The sequence below is a fragment of the Helianthus annuus genome, chromosome 5, assembly GCF_002127325.2.
Source record: "Helianthus annuus cultivar XRQ/B chromosome 5, HanXRQr2.0-SUNRISE, whole genome shotgun sequence".
Classification (NCBI taxonomy): domain Eukaryota; kingdom Viridiplantae; phylum Streptophyta; class Magnoliopsida; order Asterales; family Asteraceae; genus Helianthus; species Helianthus annuus.
In genome coordinates this window covers 19125030-19144111 of record NC_035437.2, presented here as the reverse complement: position 1 = coordinate 19144111, position 19082 = coordinate 19125030, and the positions used below count along the sequence as shown (strand labels likewise).

The 19082-nt window shown below is 43.4% G+C and overlaps 1 non-coding gene across 1 annotated transcript; it reads right to left on the bottom strand.

Annotated features, from left to right (window-relative positions):
* Window positions 1-11275: 11275 nt before the first annotated feature.
* LOC118492819 lies at window positions 11276-11381 on the bottom strand. Its single transcript, XR_004894820.1, has one exon. It is a non-coding gene; the product is annotated as a small nucleolar RNA R71 (small nucleolar RNA).
* Window positions 11382-19082: the final 7701 nt, after the last annotated feature.

The window sequence follows — 19082 nt, the reverse complement described above, 5'->3', positions numbered from 1 at the left end:
TTACTGTTTTGTTTGATTCGAGAGCGGATACAAGCTATATGTCTGTGAATATGTGTCAGCTGCTAAAACGTGCACCAACACTTTTACCCACCAAACATGTAGTCGAGTTAGCTAACGGTAAAAGTCTAGAAGCCACGCACGTAGTTCAGGATTGTAATCTTATCTTAGCTGGTCAAGCCTTCTCTATCGATCTCATTCCCATAGCCTTGGGTAGCTTCGACGTCGTGATTGGGATGGATTGGTTATCCCAACACCAGGCAGAAATCTTATGCAGCGAAAAGGTTATTCGCATTCCTCGTTTGGGTCAGGAACCTCTAGAAGTTCAAGGCGACAAGAGTGGTGCAGTGGTGGGCATCATCTCTTTCTTGAAGGCTCAGAAATGCTTACGTAAGGGGCACACTGCCATTTTGGCTCTTGTTTCAGACGCTTCAACAAAGGAAAAGAAATTGGAAGACATTCCAGTTGTACGTGATTACCCTCAGGTGTTTCCTGAAGACTTACCTGGCTTACCGCCTCATCGTCAGGTCGAATTTCAGATCGAGCTCGCTCCAGGAGCAGCACCCATAGCTCGCGCACCATATCGTCTAGCTCCATCGGAATTGGAGGAATTGTCAAAGCAACTACAGGAACTCTTGGAAAAGGGTTTCATTCGTCCAAGCTCTTCGCCTTGGGGAGCTCCAGTACTATTCGTGAAGAAGAAAGACGGTACGTTCAGGATGTGCATCGACTACCGTGAACTCAACAAGGTGACGGTGAAGAACCGTTATCCTCTTCCACGCATAGACGACTTATTCGACCAGTTGCAAGGGTCGTGTTACTACTCGAAGATAGACTTAAGGTCAGGGTACCATCAGTTGAGAGTCTGGGATGAGGACGTCTCCAAGACAGCCTTCAGAACTCGTTATGGTCACTACGAGTTTCTTGTCATGCCGTTTGGGTTAACAAACGCGCCTGCTGTATTTATGGACCTTATGAACAGGGTGTGCAAACCCTATCTTGACAAGTTCGTCATAGTTTTCATCGACGACATTCTGATTTACTCCAAGAGTCAGGAGGAACACGAGCAGCATCTTCGCCTTATATTGGAACTCCTTCGAAAGGAACAGTTGTACGCCAAACTTTCTAAATGCGACTTCTGGCTTCGTGAAGTCCACTTCTTAGGCCATGTGGTAAACAGGGATGGGATCCATGTCGATCCATCCAAGGTAGATTCGATCAGAAACTGGCCTGCACCGCGTACGCCAACGGAAATACGCCAATTCTTGGGTCTGGCAGGTTACTACAGACGGTTTATCAAGGATTTCTCGAAGATTGCTCAGCCGCTTACGCTATTGACACAGAAGGGTGTTACCTATCGTTGGGAAGGGCCCCAGGAGACTGCTTTCCAGCACCTAAAGGATAGGCTTTGCAGTGCACCTATTCTCTCATTGCCAGAGGGCACAGATGACTTCGTGGTTTATTGTGATGCATCCATTCGGGGATTGGGATGTGTGTTAATGCAGCGCGACAAGGTTATCGCTTATGCCTCTCGTCAACTCAAGGTTCATGAACGGAACTACACGACGCACGATCTAGAGCTGGGAGCTGTCGTTTTCGCGCTTAAGATATGGCGACACTACCTGTACGGTACCAGATGCACGATTTACACCGATCACATGAGTCTCGAGCATATTCTTAAGCAGAAGGATTTGAATATGCGTCAACGACGATGGGTCGAATTACTTAACGATTACGAATGCGCTATCAAGTATCATCCAGGCAAAGCCAATGTTGTGGCTGATGCCCTCAGTCGGAAAGACACTTTACCAAAGCGCGTGCGAGCGCTACAGCTTACGATTCAGTCTAGCCTTCCTACACAAATACGAAATGCTCAGGTAGAAGCATTGAAGCCCGAAAACGTCAAGGCTGAAGCCTTACGCGGCTCACGGCAGCAAATGGAACAGAAGGCAGACGGCGCCTACTATGTAACGGGCCGGATTTGGGTCCCTCTCTATGGCGGTTTACGCGAACTTGTGATGGATGAAGCACACAAGTCTCGCTACTCGGTACATCCAGGGTCGGATAAAATGTACCACGATATCAGTACTACTTATTGGTGGCCTAGTATGAAGGCCCACATCGCTACGTACGTTGGAAAGTGCTTGACCTGCGCGAGAGTCAAGGTCGAATATCAGAAACCAGCTGGCCTACTGCAGCAGCCGAAAATACCTCAATGGAAATGGGAAGAAATTTCCATGGATTTCGTTACAGGCCTACCTAGATCCCAGCGTGGGAACGATACGATATGGGTCATAGTTGATCGACTCACCAAGTCTGCACACTTCCTACCGATTAAGGAAACGGACAAGTTTTCCACACTCGCAGACGTCTATCTCAAGGAAGTTGTTTCGAGGCACGGGGTGCCCACATCTATCATTTCGGATCGCGATGCACGATTCACGTCAGAACTATGGCAAGCGATGCATAAATCCTTTGGCTCACGATTAGACATGAGCACAGCTTATCACCCTCAGACGGATGGGCAGTCTGAGCGAACGATCCAAACGCTAGAAGACATGCTTCGAGCATGCGTCATCGATTTCGGCAACGGCTGGGAAAAGCACCTCCCTTTGGTGGAGTTTTCTTACAATAACAGTTACCATACCAGCATTCAAGCCGCTCCATTCGAGGCATTGTACGGGCGTAAATGCCGGTCACCCCTCTGCTGGGCAGAGGTGGGAGATAGTCAGATTACGGGTCCAGAGATTGTAGTGGACGCCACGGAAAAGATAGCACAGATACGACAACGCATGGCGGCAGCACGCGACCGTCAGAAAGCCTACGCGGACAAGCGTAGAAAGCCATTGGAATTCGAGGTCGGGGACCGGGTTTTATTGAAAGTTTCACCCTGGAAGGGTGTGGTTCGTTTTGGCAAACGGGGCAAACTAAATCCGCGGTACGTCGGACCATTCGAAATCATAGAAAAGATTGGCAAGGTAGCCTACAAGCTAAACCTACCAGCTGAACTCGGGGCAGTTCACAATGTCTTTCATGTATCAAACTTAAAGAAGTGCCTATCAGACGAAAACCTCATCATTCCTTTCAAGGAACTCACTATCGACGAGCGGTTGCAGTTCGTCGAGGAACCAGTAGAAATCACGGACCGGGATGTGAAGGTCCTCAAACACAAGAGAATCCCTCTTGTCCGAGTTCGTTGGAACTCCAAACGTGGCCCAGAGTACACCTGGGAACGCGAAGACAGGATGACAGAAAAGTACCCCCAGTTATTCGGGAACAAGGCAACCACTACTGAGGCTGAAGCTACTACTTCGGAATTTCGGGACGAAATTCCAGAGCAACGGGGGGAGGATGTGACACCCCAGGAAAATCAGTGAACAGTACAGTTTACCTAGCTTCCTCAGTGAGTGCATACCAAATTTCGGGACGAAATTTCCAATTAGTTGGGGATAATGTGACAACTCGAACTTTCGACTTGCTTTGATGTAACGTTACGTGTTTATGTGACACTTTGAGCTAATGAATATTACGTGATTTATGAGATGTCGTTATGTGTATTGTGTGATATACGTTGTATGTTAATTGAGCCGAACCCAAACTGCACACGATAACCGGTCACGCAAGCCTTTGGGCTTTACACCTTACATTCGGTCCATTAGGTAACCGAGTGGGCTCGGCCCACTCCCCACTCGCAACACACAAAACCGAATTAGGGGTTTTGTTTCACCACTTTTGCAAAACACAAACACACACACATAACCCTAGCTCCTCCATCTCGTCTCTCTCTCTCTCGGCTTGTTTAGGAACCGACGGCACAAGGCCATCCGATCACCCTTCTTGTTCGGATCACATCTCGTTACTTGTAACCGGTTAGTATGTTTGTTTGAATTCATGTTCGATTATATATGATGCCATGATAAATCGGATTGCATGATTTAGTATTCGGTTGGTATGAGTTATTTGATTGTGTTCTTGTTAATCGTTTTCTGTGAATGATGACCATGATTTCATACGAAATAGGATAACATGTACGGTTACGTTATATGCTCGACTTATTGTTTGATTCGAACCGGTTAGGTTGCATGCTAGTTCAATAATATGATTCATGATTCGGTCTAGGCCTATTTGATGATCTGATTATGTGTTCTTGAGGCTGTCATGTATATGTTAATGATGCTGATTTGGAGATGCTATGAAACTGTTATTTTCGGTGTTTGATCTGTTTCCGAAACTGCTGGATGTGTTAGCTGAAATCACGGAGTTTAATTGATAGAATTAAGGAAGGCTGTTACACACACCACGGTTGCGACTCGGTATCACCAGTTGCGAGTCGGTACCCACTCGAGACCAAACCGCACGAACCGCAACCACGGTTGCGAGTCAGATTGCGACTCGTAACCAGACCAGGATGAACCGAGACCATTTGTTGCGACTCGTATCCAGCCGTTACGACTCGAGATCCCCGTTGCGACTCGTAACCCCGTTGCGAGTCGAGACCATCCTTCACACGCACACTGTTGGGCCTTCACTGTTACGGGCCCAAGCTATTGAGCCCAACGATTTGAATTGTGGACTGTTTGTTATTGGACCGGCATATGTTTACTAATTTGGGCCGATTGAGAATCTGGACTGTTTTGCTATTGGGCTGCTTATGTCATTGGGCCGGGTATTGTTGGACTTAGACAATTGGATCACGCCTGCTATGTCCTATCTGTTTACGTGTGTACATGTTTGCCATGACTATACGTGATTACTATATACGTGCTATATACGAACCTGACTCGTATAATAACCATGATAGGACGTGAGTGACCATTTACTTGCTACTTATATTCCTTGTGTATCTGCCGAGCAAACCAAGGTGAGTTCACACAGCCAAGGCATGGGATTCCCGGGTTGGGAATTGGGTTGGATATGATGAATGTAGAATGATTACTCGTACTTACGCATATACCAGACTATAGACCATCGTCCTCAGGTTAGTCAGGACACGTTACGTAAAGCCTACGTAACCCAGATCTTTTGCCATATGTCTCCCGGGTCGGGAAGGACACGTTACGTAAAACCTACGTAACCCAATACCATTCACTGGCTTCCAGGACGGAAGGCCACGCTGCGTAAAGCCTACGTAGCCCCCACGCGTACCACTGTCCTCGGGGAAGGGCACGTCACGTAAAGCCTACGTGACCCTGTACGTCTTCCTGTTCTCGGTAAAGAAGAACACATGGTCGGAAGTTAGTCTAGTAAGTACCGTTAATGAGAAGCCCTCATTAACCAGGATGAAACATGGGAAGCCCCCACCTTTAGTACACACTAGTATGGGAAGCCCCCACTAGCTATACTTATGCATGTTATGAACTTACTTTCTGTGAACTCGCTCAACTAGTTTGTTGATTATTTGTTGCATGCCTTGCAGGACCTTAGGTACACATAGGAGCTTGCACAAGGACGGAGCAGGTCGTTGTGGCGGATGGATCATGAACAATATTGAACTTATAACTTAACTTTGGGTTTACTTTACATTGCTTCCGCTACTTAAACGATGTTGGTTTTGAAACATCAACCATGTCATGATGATTTACATTATTTACTTTTATATTAATTGCTATGTTTGATATGATTGATGGCTTGATCCTGGTCAGTCACGCTCCCAAGCGGTGGTACTCCGCGGGTGGATTTTGGGGGTGTGACAACCTTCAACATAAGTAACTAGTTATTGAAGTCATTAATACAAAACCAAATAAAAAGTGCAAAAGATTAAAAATAAAAAGTATTATACTAAACACTTGTCTTCACCAAGAGATGTAAGAGACTTAGGCAAACATGGCCTTGATTGTCAAGAACTCTTACGATCAATCTTGGATCCCGAGACGACTCACACACTCTACGATGGACAATGGATGATGGTGGTGGATGATGGTGTTATGGTGGTGGTGGGTGGTGGATGAAGTGTGAGAGAGGTGGTGTGCCAAGGGATGAGATGGAATGAAACCAAGCACTCCTATTTATAGACTGAACAGAAGGCTGGGCACGGCCCCGTGTCCGCTGGACACGCCCCCGTGCCCGTCTGACACTCTCTCTCCTCATTAATTGTAATTCGCAATTACAATTAATGCGCCTGCTGTACTTTCACCACGCCCCCGTGCTCACTGGACACGGCCCCGTGGTGGGCAATAGAAGCTTCTACAAGTTTGTCTTTTCTGCTGCTTCTTGGGCACGACCCTGTGCTGGCTGAGCACGGGGCGTGTTCAGGCTTCTGTTTTCTCTTCTTTGCTTTGGAGGATGCCGTTGAGGGTCCGGGCAGTCTACTTTTATTCCTTTTCTTGTATTTATGCTAGAATTAGTTGTCTTTTTGCTTCTTTTGTGAGTTTGAGCTCATTTCATCCTGAAAATACAAAAGGAAGACAAAAACACTCTTTTTCCAACATTAGTACTTAAAAAGGGTTAGTTTTATGCCTTATTTGATGTAATTTATATGTTGCATTTTACACACATCATAACCTAGATATGCAAAAGGCAAATTCAGACTTAATGTTATTCACAATAACATTAACCAATACAGGTTCAAGAATGCAAGTAGTAAAAAGGACTTGTACAAATTGAACAGAAAGATTAACTTTGTATTCCATAAAATTTTGTTGGAACCTGAAGGTTTATTCATGTAGGTGAATATAGTACAGGGGTTAAAAGGGTTGTTTTTGTTTTGTTTCTTAATGTTTGTAATGGGCCGATTAGGGGTGTAAGGGTGAACTCGCAACCCATTAGTGTTTAGGGCCTAGATTTCGGTCCTAGTGTTTAGTATATATACAAACCTCAACCTTAGGGTTGAGGTTGTTGGTTGGATAGCCGGTTGCGAGTCCCTGTGGTAGTTCTTGTATCAGTCCACGTTCATCGTTGAATGCAAGAATCTTTTGGTTTGTGATTTCGATTACTCTTAACTATCATTGATTATTATTGTTTAATCTTGAATCGTCTTGTGACTGAATTCCGCGCTTTCACAAGATATTATTGATATCATTGATTGATCCTGCTCGGGTTTTACAATTGGTATCAGAGCCAAGAAACCATTCTTGGTTCGGTTTTGATATCATTCAGATTCAAGATTAAACTAATATTACTAATCGGTTTTGTGGTGATTGTTTTGCAGTGAAAGGAATCGATTATACTGATCTGTTCTTGGTGTTTTTGTTAAAATTGTTACTGATTTGGATCGTATAATTTTCAGAAATCTGTTTGCTGATTGTTCGGAGCTGATTGAGGAGAATTCAAAGATTTCAAATCTTTGAATTTTGGAAGTGCTGAAAATCCGGGATTTCGAGTCAACAGTTCTTATCACTTATCTGTTTTGCAGGTCTCGACTCGCAACAACAGAGGTCTCGGATTGTCCTGTTTTGGTCTCGACTCGCAACAACAGAGGTCTCGGCTTGTCCTGTTTTGGTCTCGACTCGCAACGGTTGAAGGTCTCGAGTCAAGTCTCGAGTTGGGCTGTTTTTGTCTCGACTCGCAATCGGCTGGTCTCAATAAGTATTGGGTGACTCGCAACTAATCAAATCCTCTGCCTCCCTCTCTAGAGAAATTGTAACTATCAAGATCAAACCCTAAAACAAGTTAGAAACTTGTTTATATACTAACTCAAGCCCAAGTTCCTACATGGGCTTCCCTTGGGCCTGCTTGGCCCACATGGCCTAAAGCTTGGCCCACGTGGCCTAAAGCTTGGCCCAAGTGACCTATAAAGGTCCAATACCTAATATAAACTAACCCGGTAAAGCCCAGTTCGTAACCATAGCCCGTTGTGCTAATTTGATGCGTCAGTCTCACACTTTAGGGCCTAACAATCTCCCCCTAGACTGATGCCATCAAATTGTCTTCATAACTTGAATTCAGCAACGTCTTCAACGAAATCTATGGTTGATGCTATGCTGCAGATGATGTGGAAGTTCTTGACTTCTGAACTCTCAGCACTGGCTCTCTTTCTTCAGCTCTTGTGGTTAGCTTCATATCAGGATCTCGATCAGCATTTGCTTGAAAATCTTGTCAAAAGAATGTGAGAGGAGGATTCTCAGCAGCTCTTTTCTTATTCAGTCTTTGTTTTTCAAGCAGGTTCACGGTACTTCTTCAAATGCACTTTCATTGTCAGACGACGTCTCGTATCCGGTTCTTCTGACTCAGGTACATCTTGTTGTTGTGATGCTTTGGACTTCTTCAGCAACTAACAGCATCTCAGTCTTCATCAACCCCTGTTCTTGATTGAAATCAAGTTCTGCACATGCTCACAAACTCATAAGCAAACATTTCTTATGCAACAGGGAGAGTACCACGTGAACACTAGGTACATGAAATTTCACAATTTAAATTCTTTTAACTTTTGATGATCAGTCAAATCTTCAAGAACGGTTACCTTTTTTTAATTTTTAAGAGAAACAAATAAACACACTATTTTTGAATTTTTGAATTTTTCTATTTTTTTTTATTTTTTAAATTTTAAGAACTAAAACAAATAAAAACTCAAAATATAAACAACTACCATAATATACAATTACAATTGCAAATGGGATCAAAATTCGTTCTCAGGCAGACTAAGGAACACTTTTCAGTACGAGCCTAATCAAACTGGTCTATGCGATTGCCAATATGTTTGTCCACTTAAACTTTAACGCTCAACTTTCAATTTTCAACTTCGTGATATGCTTAAGTTAATATTATACTGTTATACCCGTGTTTCCCATTCCAAGGCATACCCCCGCGATCAAGGTAAGTGACGGGTGGTCCTTTGGACAACCCTTAAGCATGTTAAAATATGAAATAATCCTCAAATTAGCCGTGTAATTATCTTGAATTAGATAACTACGATGTTTATGTTTCAGGTACGATTTAGGAGTGAAAAGATGGATCAAAAGAAGTTTTTGGAGGCTTTGGTGGAAAACGGGTCGAGAGGAGAACAAAAGACAAAACAAAGGAGATAAAGTTGCTGAGTACCGTAAATTACGGTCCTACCGTAATTTACGGTAGACATGGATTTGGTTGTTTTCTGCACCGTAACACAGGAGAGTCAAGCCGTAACAAAAAGTTGTCCACCGTAAATTACGGTGGAGCCGTAATTTACGGTGGAGCCTGTACGGAAAATATGTAACTGCCATGTTTTAATCGGTTTAGGTGTGTCTTTTGGTATTATCTCATCATTGACGGTTCTTGGACACTTTGGGGGCGAATTTAGAGCACTAGCTTGCTTGGTGAACATTTCCAATCATTCGGTTTGTGTTTTTAATTTGTATGAACATTAGATTGATGTTGATGATGATTCACCGAGCCATGTCCGGCTAAACTCTTCGGTGATCATCCTAGGTGAATGTTTCTAAGACTTTTGTGTGTTTAATTTCTGCATTTCTAGAATGATATCTTGCGTTGCTTGAATGTCATGGTGTATGTTTGATTGTTTGTAGTGTGTTAATCCGTATTACAATTTCTAGTCTCGATCGTACGTTCTTGGTGCCGTTGGCAACCGAGATATCACGGGAAGGGTTAGGGTTGGTTATTGGTTAATAGGTCATCGGGAAACAACCTCGCGTTATCTAATCCGAGTACTTTGTTCCCTTTTATCACTTCAGTCACATATACACGAGTTATGTCTATGTAACTCTTTCTAGTGAAATTGCACACAACTGTTTAAAGAAACTGAAACCTAGGGTGATCATTGTTCTCTCCTAATTGTTTAAAACCAACTTTGATTTGACTTAGTTCTTAATTTAGTTTTCTAAAAACAACAATCCACAATCTTGAATTTTAATTTTTTGCAATTTAGTTTAATTTTAGTTTAAATATAAAGCTATACAATCAACACATTTTCCACATACTCCTTGAGTTCGATACCCTACTACCGCTAACTACAGTTGTTTAGGGATTAAATTTGCGTGACCCACGACATCACGTCAAATTTTGGCGCCGTTGCCGGGGAGTAGTGCGCAACGTGTGTTAATTTCATAGTTTTGTTTGTTATTTTCGGGTTTACGCTGGTTGTGTTTAGTGTGCAGGTACTTGAGGTGTATGCATACTAGAGGCTCTAACAGGTCATCACCGCTATCGTTTGATCCGGAAATTGAAAGAACGCTAAGACAAAACCGAGTTTTAGTGAGAGAAAACAAAATCATTGGTTCACCCACTTCACCCATCACACCGAGAAACATCATGGCTGATTCTCAGATTCCACCTACAACCAGTCAAACAACCTCATCCTTTATACCTACTTCCACCCAACCATCACCAAACACTACATTACCTAATACCACTGCTGGATTTACACCAACCAACTCCACTCAACCAATCACCACTCAAACTGAGCCTACCATCACTTACGATCCATCCACCACAATCCCACCATTATCTCACTTCTTTCCCCCAACTACGGGTCAATCATCATCTACCTTCACCATTGCACCCAATTCAACTATCGTGCATACGACTTCATCTTTTAGACCACAACAACAACAGTCGGGTTTTCAGTATTCGACCATTCCATTTGGGCAAACTTCAGGAATTCAAGGGGGTGGTTATGATGAGGGATTCGAAGACTTTGAGGGGTATGAAGATGATGGGTACGGTTATGGAGATTATGGTGATCAAGGGGATTTTGGGTATGTTCAAAGTCAATCTCAAGGGATGGCGAGTGTTGGTGGAATGCAACAACAACAACTTATACCGCAACACATTCGGCCAAGACCACAAGGGCCAACAATCCAACAACCTATTCCATTGCAACAAGTTAGGCCACAACATGTATACCCACAATTTCAAAGGCCAAATCAATACCCACCGATGCCCCAACAACCAATTGCACCACAAGGGCCTATACCAAGACCAATGGGTCCTATTCGTCCAAGGGCCCGATTGGGTGTTCCAAGAAGGCATCTTAGGGAACAAGCAAGGGGAATAGAGGCACATTTCAGGCCAATCATTACTCAAAACCCTTCACCGGTGGTTATCCCTCACAACAACCAAGGAAGAACTTTTGAAGTAAGAACAAACTCGTTGCAAAGTTTACCGAAGTACAAAGGGTTAGCAACGGAGGAGCCGTATTTCCATCTAGAGGCCTATGACTCAATTTGCAACACTTTTGGGAGTCAAGGTTTTTCGGCCGATGAAGTCAAGTTGGTCTTATTTCAGTTTTCTTTGGAGGATAAGGCAAAGAAGTGGTTCTACACTTTGCCTTCGGCATCAATATATACATGGGGGGAGATGCAACAAACCTTTTTGGATGAATTCTACACCGCCCAAAAGACTAATGATGCGCGGAAGGGATTGAGAAGCTTTCAACAACAACACGGTGAGATGTTCCATGAGGCGTTTGAGCGTTTTAACATGATGATTAAAAACTGCCCTCATCATGGAATTGAGTTATGGGAGTTGATGAACGCCTTTCATGAGGGGTTGAGTGCCGAAGATGCACGTGATTTGATGTCTATCACCGGAGGGACGTTTGGAACGAATTATGAGAATGAAGATTGGGAGTTTTTGGAAAGCATGGCAACTACATCAAAAAGGAAGGCCCAAGCTTCAAGGAGAGCCCGACCAACCACTATCCGACCACAAGTGCACGCCATAGATGATGGTAATGTTCAAACCACTAACCAAATATATAATGTTTGTGCTTTGTGTAATGAAATAGGTCATGAGGCTGAAAATTGCCAAGGAATGTTGGAAGGGCAATACGAGGAAGTCAATGCGGTTCAAGGTCAAGGTCAAGGAGGAGGTGGTAGGAATTACAACAACATGAATTCAAACACCTACCACCCCGGATTGAGAAACCATCCGAACTTTAGATATGGGAACCCGTCAAATCAAGCGAACCCGAATTTCCAAGGTAGCCAAGGAAATTTTGGTTCACGGCCATCTTACAATAATCAAGGTGGATACCGAGGCGGAAATAACCAAGGGTATCAAAAACAATACCAAACGGGTCAAGAACAAGGGGGACTTTCGGGTGGAAACGAGGTGATGGAGCTGCTAAAGAGCATGCAAATGGAGATGCAAAAACGGAACCAACTCGACGAAGTGCGAATGCAAAAAGACGAGGTTCGTGATAAAAGCATCCAATCACTAACAACCCAAATGGGTCAATTAGCAACCGATGTGGCGGAATTGAAGAAAGGTAAGGGTCAACTTCCAAGCGACACTAAGGTAAACCCTTCACATGGTTCGTCACGAGGTAATGTTAATATTAACCATGTTAGTGTTTTAAGGAGTGGGAAAGAGTTTAAGGCCAATTTGTCACCCGAATTGGTCGAGGGGGTGGTTGAGGATATCACGGGAATGGAAAGTGATGATGAACTTTCACCGGTTAAACCAAAAGAACCAATTATTAAAAAACCGGGTTTGGGTGAAAGTGAAAGTGAAAAGAATGAAAAAGTGAGGGTGAACCGAGTCAAGTTCCATTCCCATCGGCCCTACTTGACCCGGGAAAGAAAAATTTTATTGTGTCAAGAGGTCCTCAAAAAGAGGAAATGTGGGATATGTTCAAACAAGTTAAAATAAATCTCCCACTCCTTGATGCAATAAAACAAGTTCCCGCTTATGCAAAATTCTTAAAAGAATTATGTACACAAAAGAGGCAAAACAAGAAAAAAGTGCCTAAGCGGGTAGATTTGACCGGGCAAGTAAGTGCGGTGTTGAATGGGGAGCTTCCTCCTAAGCTCCAAGATCCGGGCACGCCATTGATTAATGTACAAGTGGGTAATTTTCAAATGGCTAAGGCGTTGCTAGATCTGGGAGCCGGAGTTAGCATTTTACCGGGGGGCTTATACGACCAATATGACTTTGGTCCATTAGCAAGGGTGGAGACGACGGTTGTTTTGGCCGATTTGTCTCATAAGTTGCCTCGGGGTATGGTTCAAAATGTTATTGTAAAAATTGATGAGTTTTATTACCCGGTGGACTTCTTAGTTTTGGATTACTCATCGGCGGACCCTAAACAACAACAAAACATAATTTTGGGTCGGCCATTTTTAAGCACCGCACATGCTATTATCGATTGTAGATTTGGTACAGTTGATATGGCATTTGGAAATCGAAAAATGCGTTTGAATGTTTTTACAAACAATTCTAATGCTAACGGTGTTGATGAGTGTTTCATGGCAGACATAGTAGATGGATGCAACCCGCATGAGTATGAGGAGGATGGTTTGGATATTTGCCTGTGTGACTTTTCTGAACAGGTACATGCTTATGCACTACGGGTTGAAGAGGAAGCACAAGATGCTATGGCAATGAAAGAAGGTAGACCACCATGGACCCACCAATTCGAGGGTTTACCGGTGGAAATCGATTCGGGTACAAAACCATCGTTGGAGGAACCACCAAAGTTAGAGCTCAAGGACTTGCCTAGCCACTTGAAGTATGTATTTTTAGGGGATAATGACACTTTACCGGTCATTATTGCCTCTAATTTGGAGTTGGCACAAGAGCAAGCGTTGATGGAGGTGTTAAAAGCGAACAAGGGTGCTATTGGATGGACGATTGCCGATCTCAAAGGAATTAGTCCATCCATCGTCATGCACAAAATTATCACAACCGAAGATGCCAAACCGACACGAGAAGCTCAAAGGCGGTTGAACCCGAACCTAAGGGAGGTAGTAAAAAAAGCGGTAATTAAATGGTTGGATGCGGGAATCATCTATCCGATTTCGGATAGTGCTTGGGTGAGTCCCACCCAAGTTGTGCCTAAGAAGGCCGGCATTCAAGTAGTCAAGGATGAAAGTGGTGAACAAATTGCCACCCGACCGGTTACCGGGTGGCGGGTGTGTATTGACTACCGGAAATTGAATGCCGCCACTTCTAAGGACCATTTCCCGCTACCTTTTATTGACCAAATTATTGAAAAATTGTCGGGTCAAAAATATTATTGCTTCTTAGATGGGTATTCGGGTTATAATCAAATTGCCATACACCCGGATGACCAACACAAGACCACCTTCACATGTCCATATGGCACCTTTGCCTTTAGGCGAATGCCATTTGGTTTGTGTAATGCTCCGGCAACTTTTCAACGATGTATGATGAGTATTTTCTCGGACATGGTTGGAGAGTCGCTCGAAGTATTCATGGATGACTTCTCCATTTTTGGCACTACTTTTGATGCTTGTCTCAACGAATTGCAAAAGGTTTTGAAAAGGTGCGTTGAGAAAAATTTAGTGCTAAGTTGGGAGAAAAGTCATTTCATGGTGCAAGAGGGCATTGTGTTGGGACATGTGATTTCGGAAAGAGGGATGGAGGTGGATAAGGCAAAGATACGGGTAATTTCATCGTTGCCACCTCCTAAAAATGTTAAGGGTGTACGGTCATTCTTGGGACACGCGGGTTTTTATCGACGTTTCATTAAGGGTTTTAGTGTTATCACCAAACCCTTATGCAATTTGTTATTAAAAGATGTCCCGTTTGACTTTACTAATGAGTGCATGCAAGCTTTTACTGTTTTGAAGGAACATTTGGTCAAAGCGCCTATCTTGCAACCACCTGACTGGTCAAAGCCGTTCGAGATAATGTGTGATGCAAGCGATACCACTATTGGTGCAGTTTTGGGTCAACGGGTTGACAAGAAGCCGGTGGTTATTTACTATGCAAGCAAAACTTTATCCGAAGTGCAACTTAACTACACCACAACCGAGAAGGAGTTACTAGCGGTGGTGTATGCTTTGGATAAGTTTCGTTCGTATATTTGGGGAAGCAAGGTAGTGGTTTACTCGGATCATAGTGCGGTTCGGTACTTGATGGAGAAAAAGGATGCAAAGCCGCGGTTGATTCGATGGGTCTTATTGTTACAAGAGTTTGATCTTGAAATCCGAGACAAAAAGGGATGTGAGAATGTTGTTGCGGATCATTTGTCCCGAATCCCGTTGGAAGGTGTAGATGATGCAAGTGAAATCAATGAACGGTTCCCCGATGAACAATTGTTGGCCGTTTCTACTTATGTTGCCCCTTGGTATGCTCATTACGTTAACTATTTGGCCAAGGGTGCGATTCCAAATCATTGGACTAAGAAGAGACGACAACAGTTTTCTAGTCAAGTGAAGCAATATATATGGGACGAACCCGACTTGTTCAAAATCGGGGCCGACCAAGTGATAAGAAGATGTGTTCCCGAAACTGAAGTGTTAGAGATATTGACCCATGCTCATTCATCCGCATGTGGGGGCCATTTTAGTGGGAATAAGACAGGCTATCGGGTGTTATCGAGTGGGTTTTATTGGCCCACGATTTTCAAGGATGCTCGTGAGTATGCCCGAAATTGCATCAATTGTCAAAGAACGGGAAGCATTTCGAAACGTGATGAAATGCCGTTGCAACCAATTTTGGTAGTGGAGGTATTTGATGTTTGGGGAATAGACTTCATGGGTCCTTTCCCAAACTCAAATGGGTTTTTATACATATTGGTTGCGGTTGATTACGTGTCGAAATGGATTGAAGCTATTGCCACAAGGACCAACGATCATTCCGTTGTATGTAAGTTTGTGCAATCCAATATTTTTTCTCGTTTCGGTGTACCTCAGGTGATAATAAGTGATGGTGGTTCACATTTCAAAAATTTCAATTTTGGAAAGTTGTTAAGGAGATATAGTGTGGGGACTTTATGGTGTAAACCTCCTGTGTTACGGTAAGAATTCAAGTCCAGAGTTTACCGTAAATTACGGTATTGCCGTAATTTACGGTGGAGGTTGAAAATTGTTGAGGGTTTACGGTAAATCTCTACTGAATTACGGTGCAATTTTGGATTCAGGTCTCACCGTAATTTACGGTGAGACCGTAAATTACGGTACGCACAAAACTTGTTTCCGTCGATTGGGTTTCGTATATACATAAAAAAAAAATAACAAAAATCGAAAACAAACAAGCATGGTCACGTGATTAATCCCTATCCACCCATTTACTCTTCACTTTTCCACCATCTTCTTCTTCTCTAAGAACCCTCATCCTCCATTCTTCTTCCACCTTCTTTCTCTCATAAAACCTTCAATCCTTGTCCAAATCGAGTGGAATTTTGGTCTGAATCGACTAATTTTTCACAAGCTTTGTGATTATGAGGAGAGATTTCAGAGAAAGCGCGATTTTGGGGTCAAAGTTTGAAACCCTAGGTTGAGATAATTTGGGGGTTTTGGGATTTTTAGTTTCACAAGCATCCTTACATCTTGAAACAAGGTATGAACACTTACTTTGCTATATTATGGTGATACATTGTGAAAAACAAGGTGGTTTAGGTTATGTGTTTTTGCCCACTTGCTTGTTGTTAGAATATGAGTACGGAATTGGTTATTGAACATGGTTGATGGTTGTAGATGTAGGAATTATTGTTAAAGTAGTGAACTTTTGGGATGCTCTACATTCTAGAGACACCATGCCCAATTTTTGAAAAATTCTTGAACACTTTAGGTTCACTAACATCTACAACCATGACAACAAGCAAGTGTGGGGAGGATTTTGAAGAGAGTGTTTAATTTGGTGTTTGTTTTTGTTGCTTGCCTCTTGTGTGTAGGAAATGGCAAAGACAAAGGAGAAAGCGGGTTCAAGTTCATCTTCCTCCAAAGGCAAGGGCAAGGAAAAGGAGCAACCATCAAAGAAGAGGCAATATATGGGTAGGGTTAGTGAAAGCGAAAGCGAGGAAGAAGAAGAGATGCAGTTAGACCCAAGTGATAAACCGGTGTGGAATTCGGGGTCGTTGGATGACCAACCCGAAATCTGGCAGCCAACCCTGTATAACGACTGCATGAACAAGTTAAAAAATAAAGCAGCCGCGTTTATCTGTGAAAAAGAGGTTGATGAACCCCAGTTTGGCCAGTTCGGGGTGTTTGATAAGTTTCGTGCTTTGGGTTGGGAAGGAGCACTCAAGTGTTTTGATAAAGATAAGAGCAATTTGTTTATGACTGAGATTCAGGAGTGGATGGCAACACTTAAATGTCACAACTTCCACAGGCCATCACAAATGAAGTTGGTTGGGATGGTACATGGGGTACCAGTTGAAATGTCATTCGATACGTTGAAGAAGCTGGGAAAATATGATAGTCTTCCGGCTAGGGAGTACATGATTCCCACGCTTGATGATTTATTGCTCAAACCCGAGAAGCACGTGACATGGAACAGCATGTTAGCGGATTTGTTTTTGCCCGGTAGGTATGGTGGCGTGTTATACCGAAAAAATCTGAAGATAGAAGCCAAGCTATTGCATACGATCTGTTTGCTTAATGTCATCCCAAGAAGAGGGGATAAAGTACAGGTGAGGTTTCCAGAGATACCTGTTCTGTATTCATTGATGCATGGATCCCCACGCTTTCCAATACGCTACCTGATTATGCACCATTTGTGGATATGCCGGAACAAATACGGGAGAGACATTGTCCCGTACTGTCGCATCATAACGGGTTTAATGAAACAGCAGAAGGCACTCACATCTGAAGACCGGGGTTTAACGAAAAGGCACCAGCCTTTTACTTTGGATAGGTTGGGAAACGTTTGGACATATACTCAGTCTGAACGTTATCACAAGCTGAAATCGGAGGGTCAACGGTGGAGGGCGTTGAAATTGGGTGCAAGGGAGTTGTTACCGGGAGAACCGGATGAACCTGAAAGCGATGAAGAGTTGATTCCGAGTGGGGATGATGATTACGCAGACGAGCCACAGGGTGGTGCAAATGTTGGTTTTGGGGTTTTTCATGGTGGTCATGGTGGTACGTTCTACGACTACGCGCAGCAACCGTATGAGCCGGGGTGGGCTTATAGTGGTTCAATGCAGGAGGTGATCGAGAGCCAACGCCCGCCGGCGGCCATCTTTGATACTTGGTCGGGTCCGGAGAGGTCGTTATTTGATCAAGGCACGCGGAATAGCGCTAGTATTGAGCGGGCGCTTAAACATAGCTTCGACCGCAATGAATCATGGCACCGGACCCACGCATATTCTCGAGAGGTGGATGCTAATAACAGATATCATGATGATCAAATGAGGCGGATGCATGCGGATTGGCATGCCGGAAGGCCGGTGGTTGAAGATCCACAACATGTGGACTATGCTTCATTGCCGCCTTATGATGGTAGCATTTCTTATCCGATTCCACCACTCCACCATTCTCAGTGGCTTGATACAAGACGGAAAGAGGGACCACAACAACAAGAGGGAAGCAGTAGCGGCGCATTCGGGTTTGGAGAGTGGAATGATATGATGTCATCCATCTTTGGGCCTCCGGGACCGCGCTACTATTGATCAGGTGGTATTCTCTCTTTTGTATAGTTTGTATATATTTGTTGGTTTATGTTGATTGTGGTTGGGAGGATGGGTGGTGATTGATCATGTGGTTGATTATTGGGTTGGCGGTTGTTGGTGGTGTCGTGTTAAAAAAAAAAAGAAAAAAAAGTATAAAATGAAAAAAATACAAAAAGAAATTTGGGGTTTGAGATGAGAAGCTTTTTGTGGATGTTGAAGTGGATTAGTGATCAAAGCCTCCCAAAGCCATACATTGGGGTCAATGTATCCCAAGTGTGGGGATGGGGGGAATTTTTTGAAGATTTTTGAAAAATTTTAAGCCGAGCAAAACAATGTGAAATCTTGACGCCCTAATTCATCCCAAGTTAATGCACCGGCAACCCTTATTATCCTTTTCATTCTTGGTGAGAATTGTAGCCACACGTGTACATAAATAATCTTTGATGAGAGTGGCTATGGGTGGGGGTGCGTTAGAACTTGTGCTTGAATGCGATTTGAATCCTTAGTTAGACATGAATGTAGAAAGGATAAGGGCATTAGGTAGCCTCGTCGTTGGTGTGAGCGAGTGTGGGATTTGGGGGGTTGGACCTCATTAATTATACATATGAGCATGGTTGCGAGAGGGGCGGGGGTTTGGACATTTAGTTGCCCATTTTGTGCCTTTAAAGCTTATCAATTGTTTCCCCTAGCTAGTTACTTGAAAATTCACCCAAATTTGACCCGGTCTTGTAGTATTAGTGATAGAATTAGTAGTTTTGTGAGTTTGAAGAAGTTTTGGTTAATGTGTTATCGTATGATGATTGAAAAAAAAAAACAAAAAAAAAAAAAGGGGAAAAGCAACGAAAAAAAA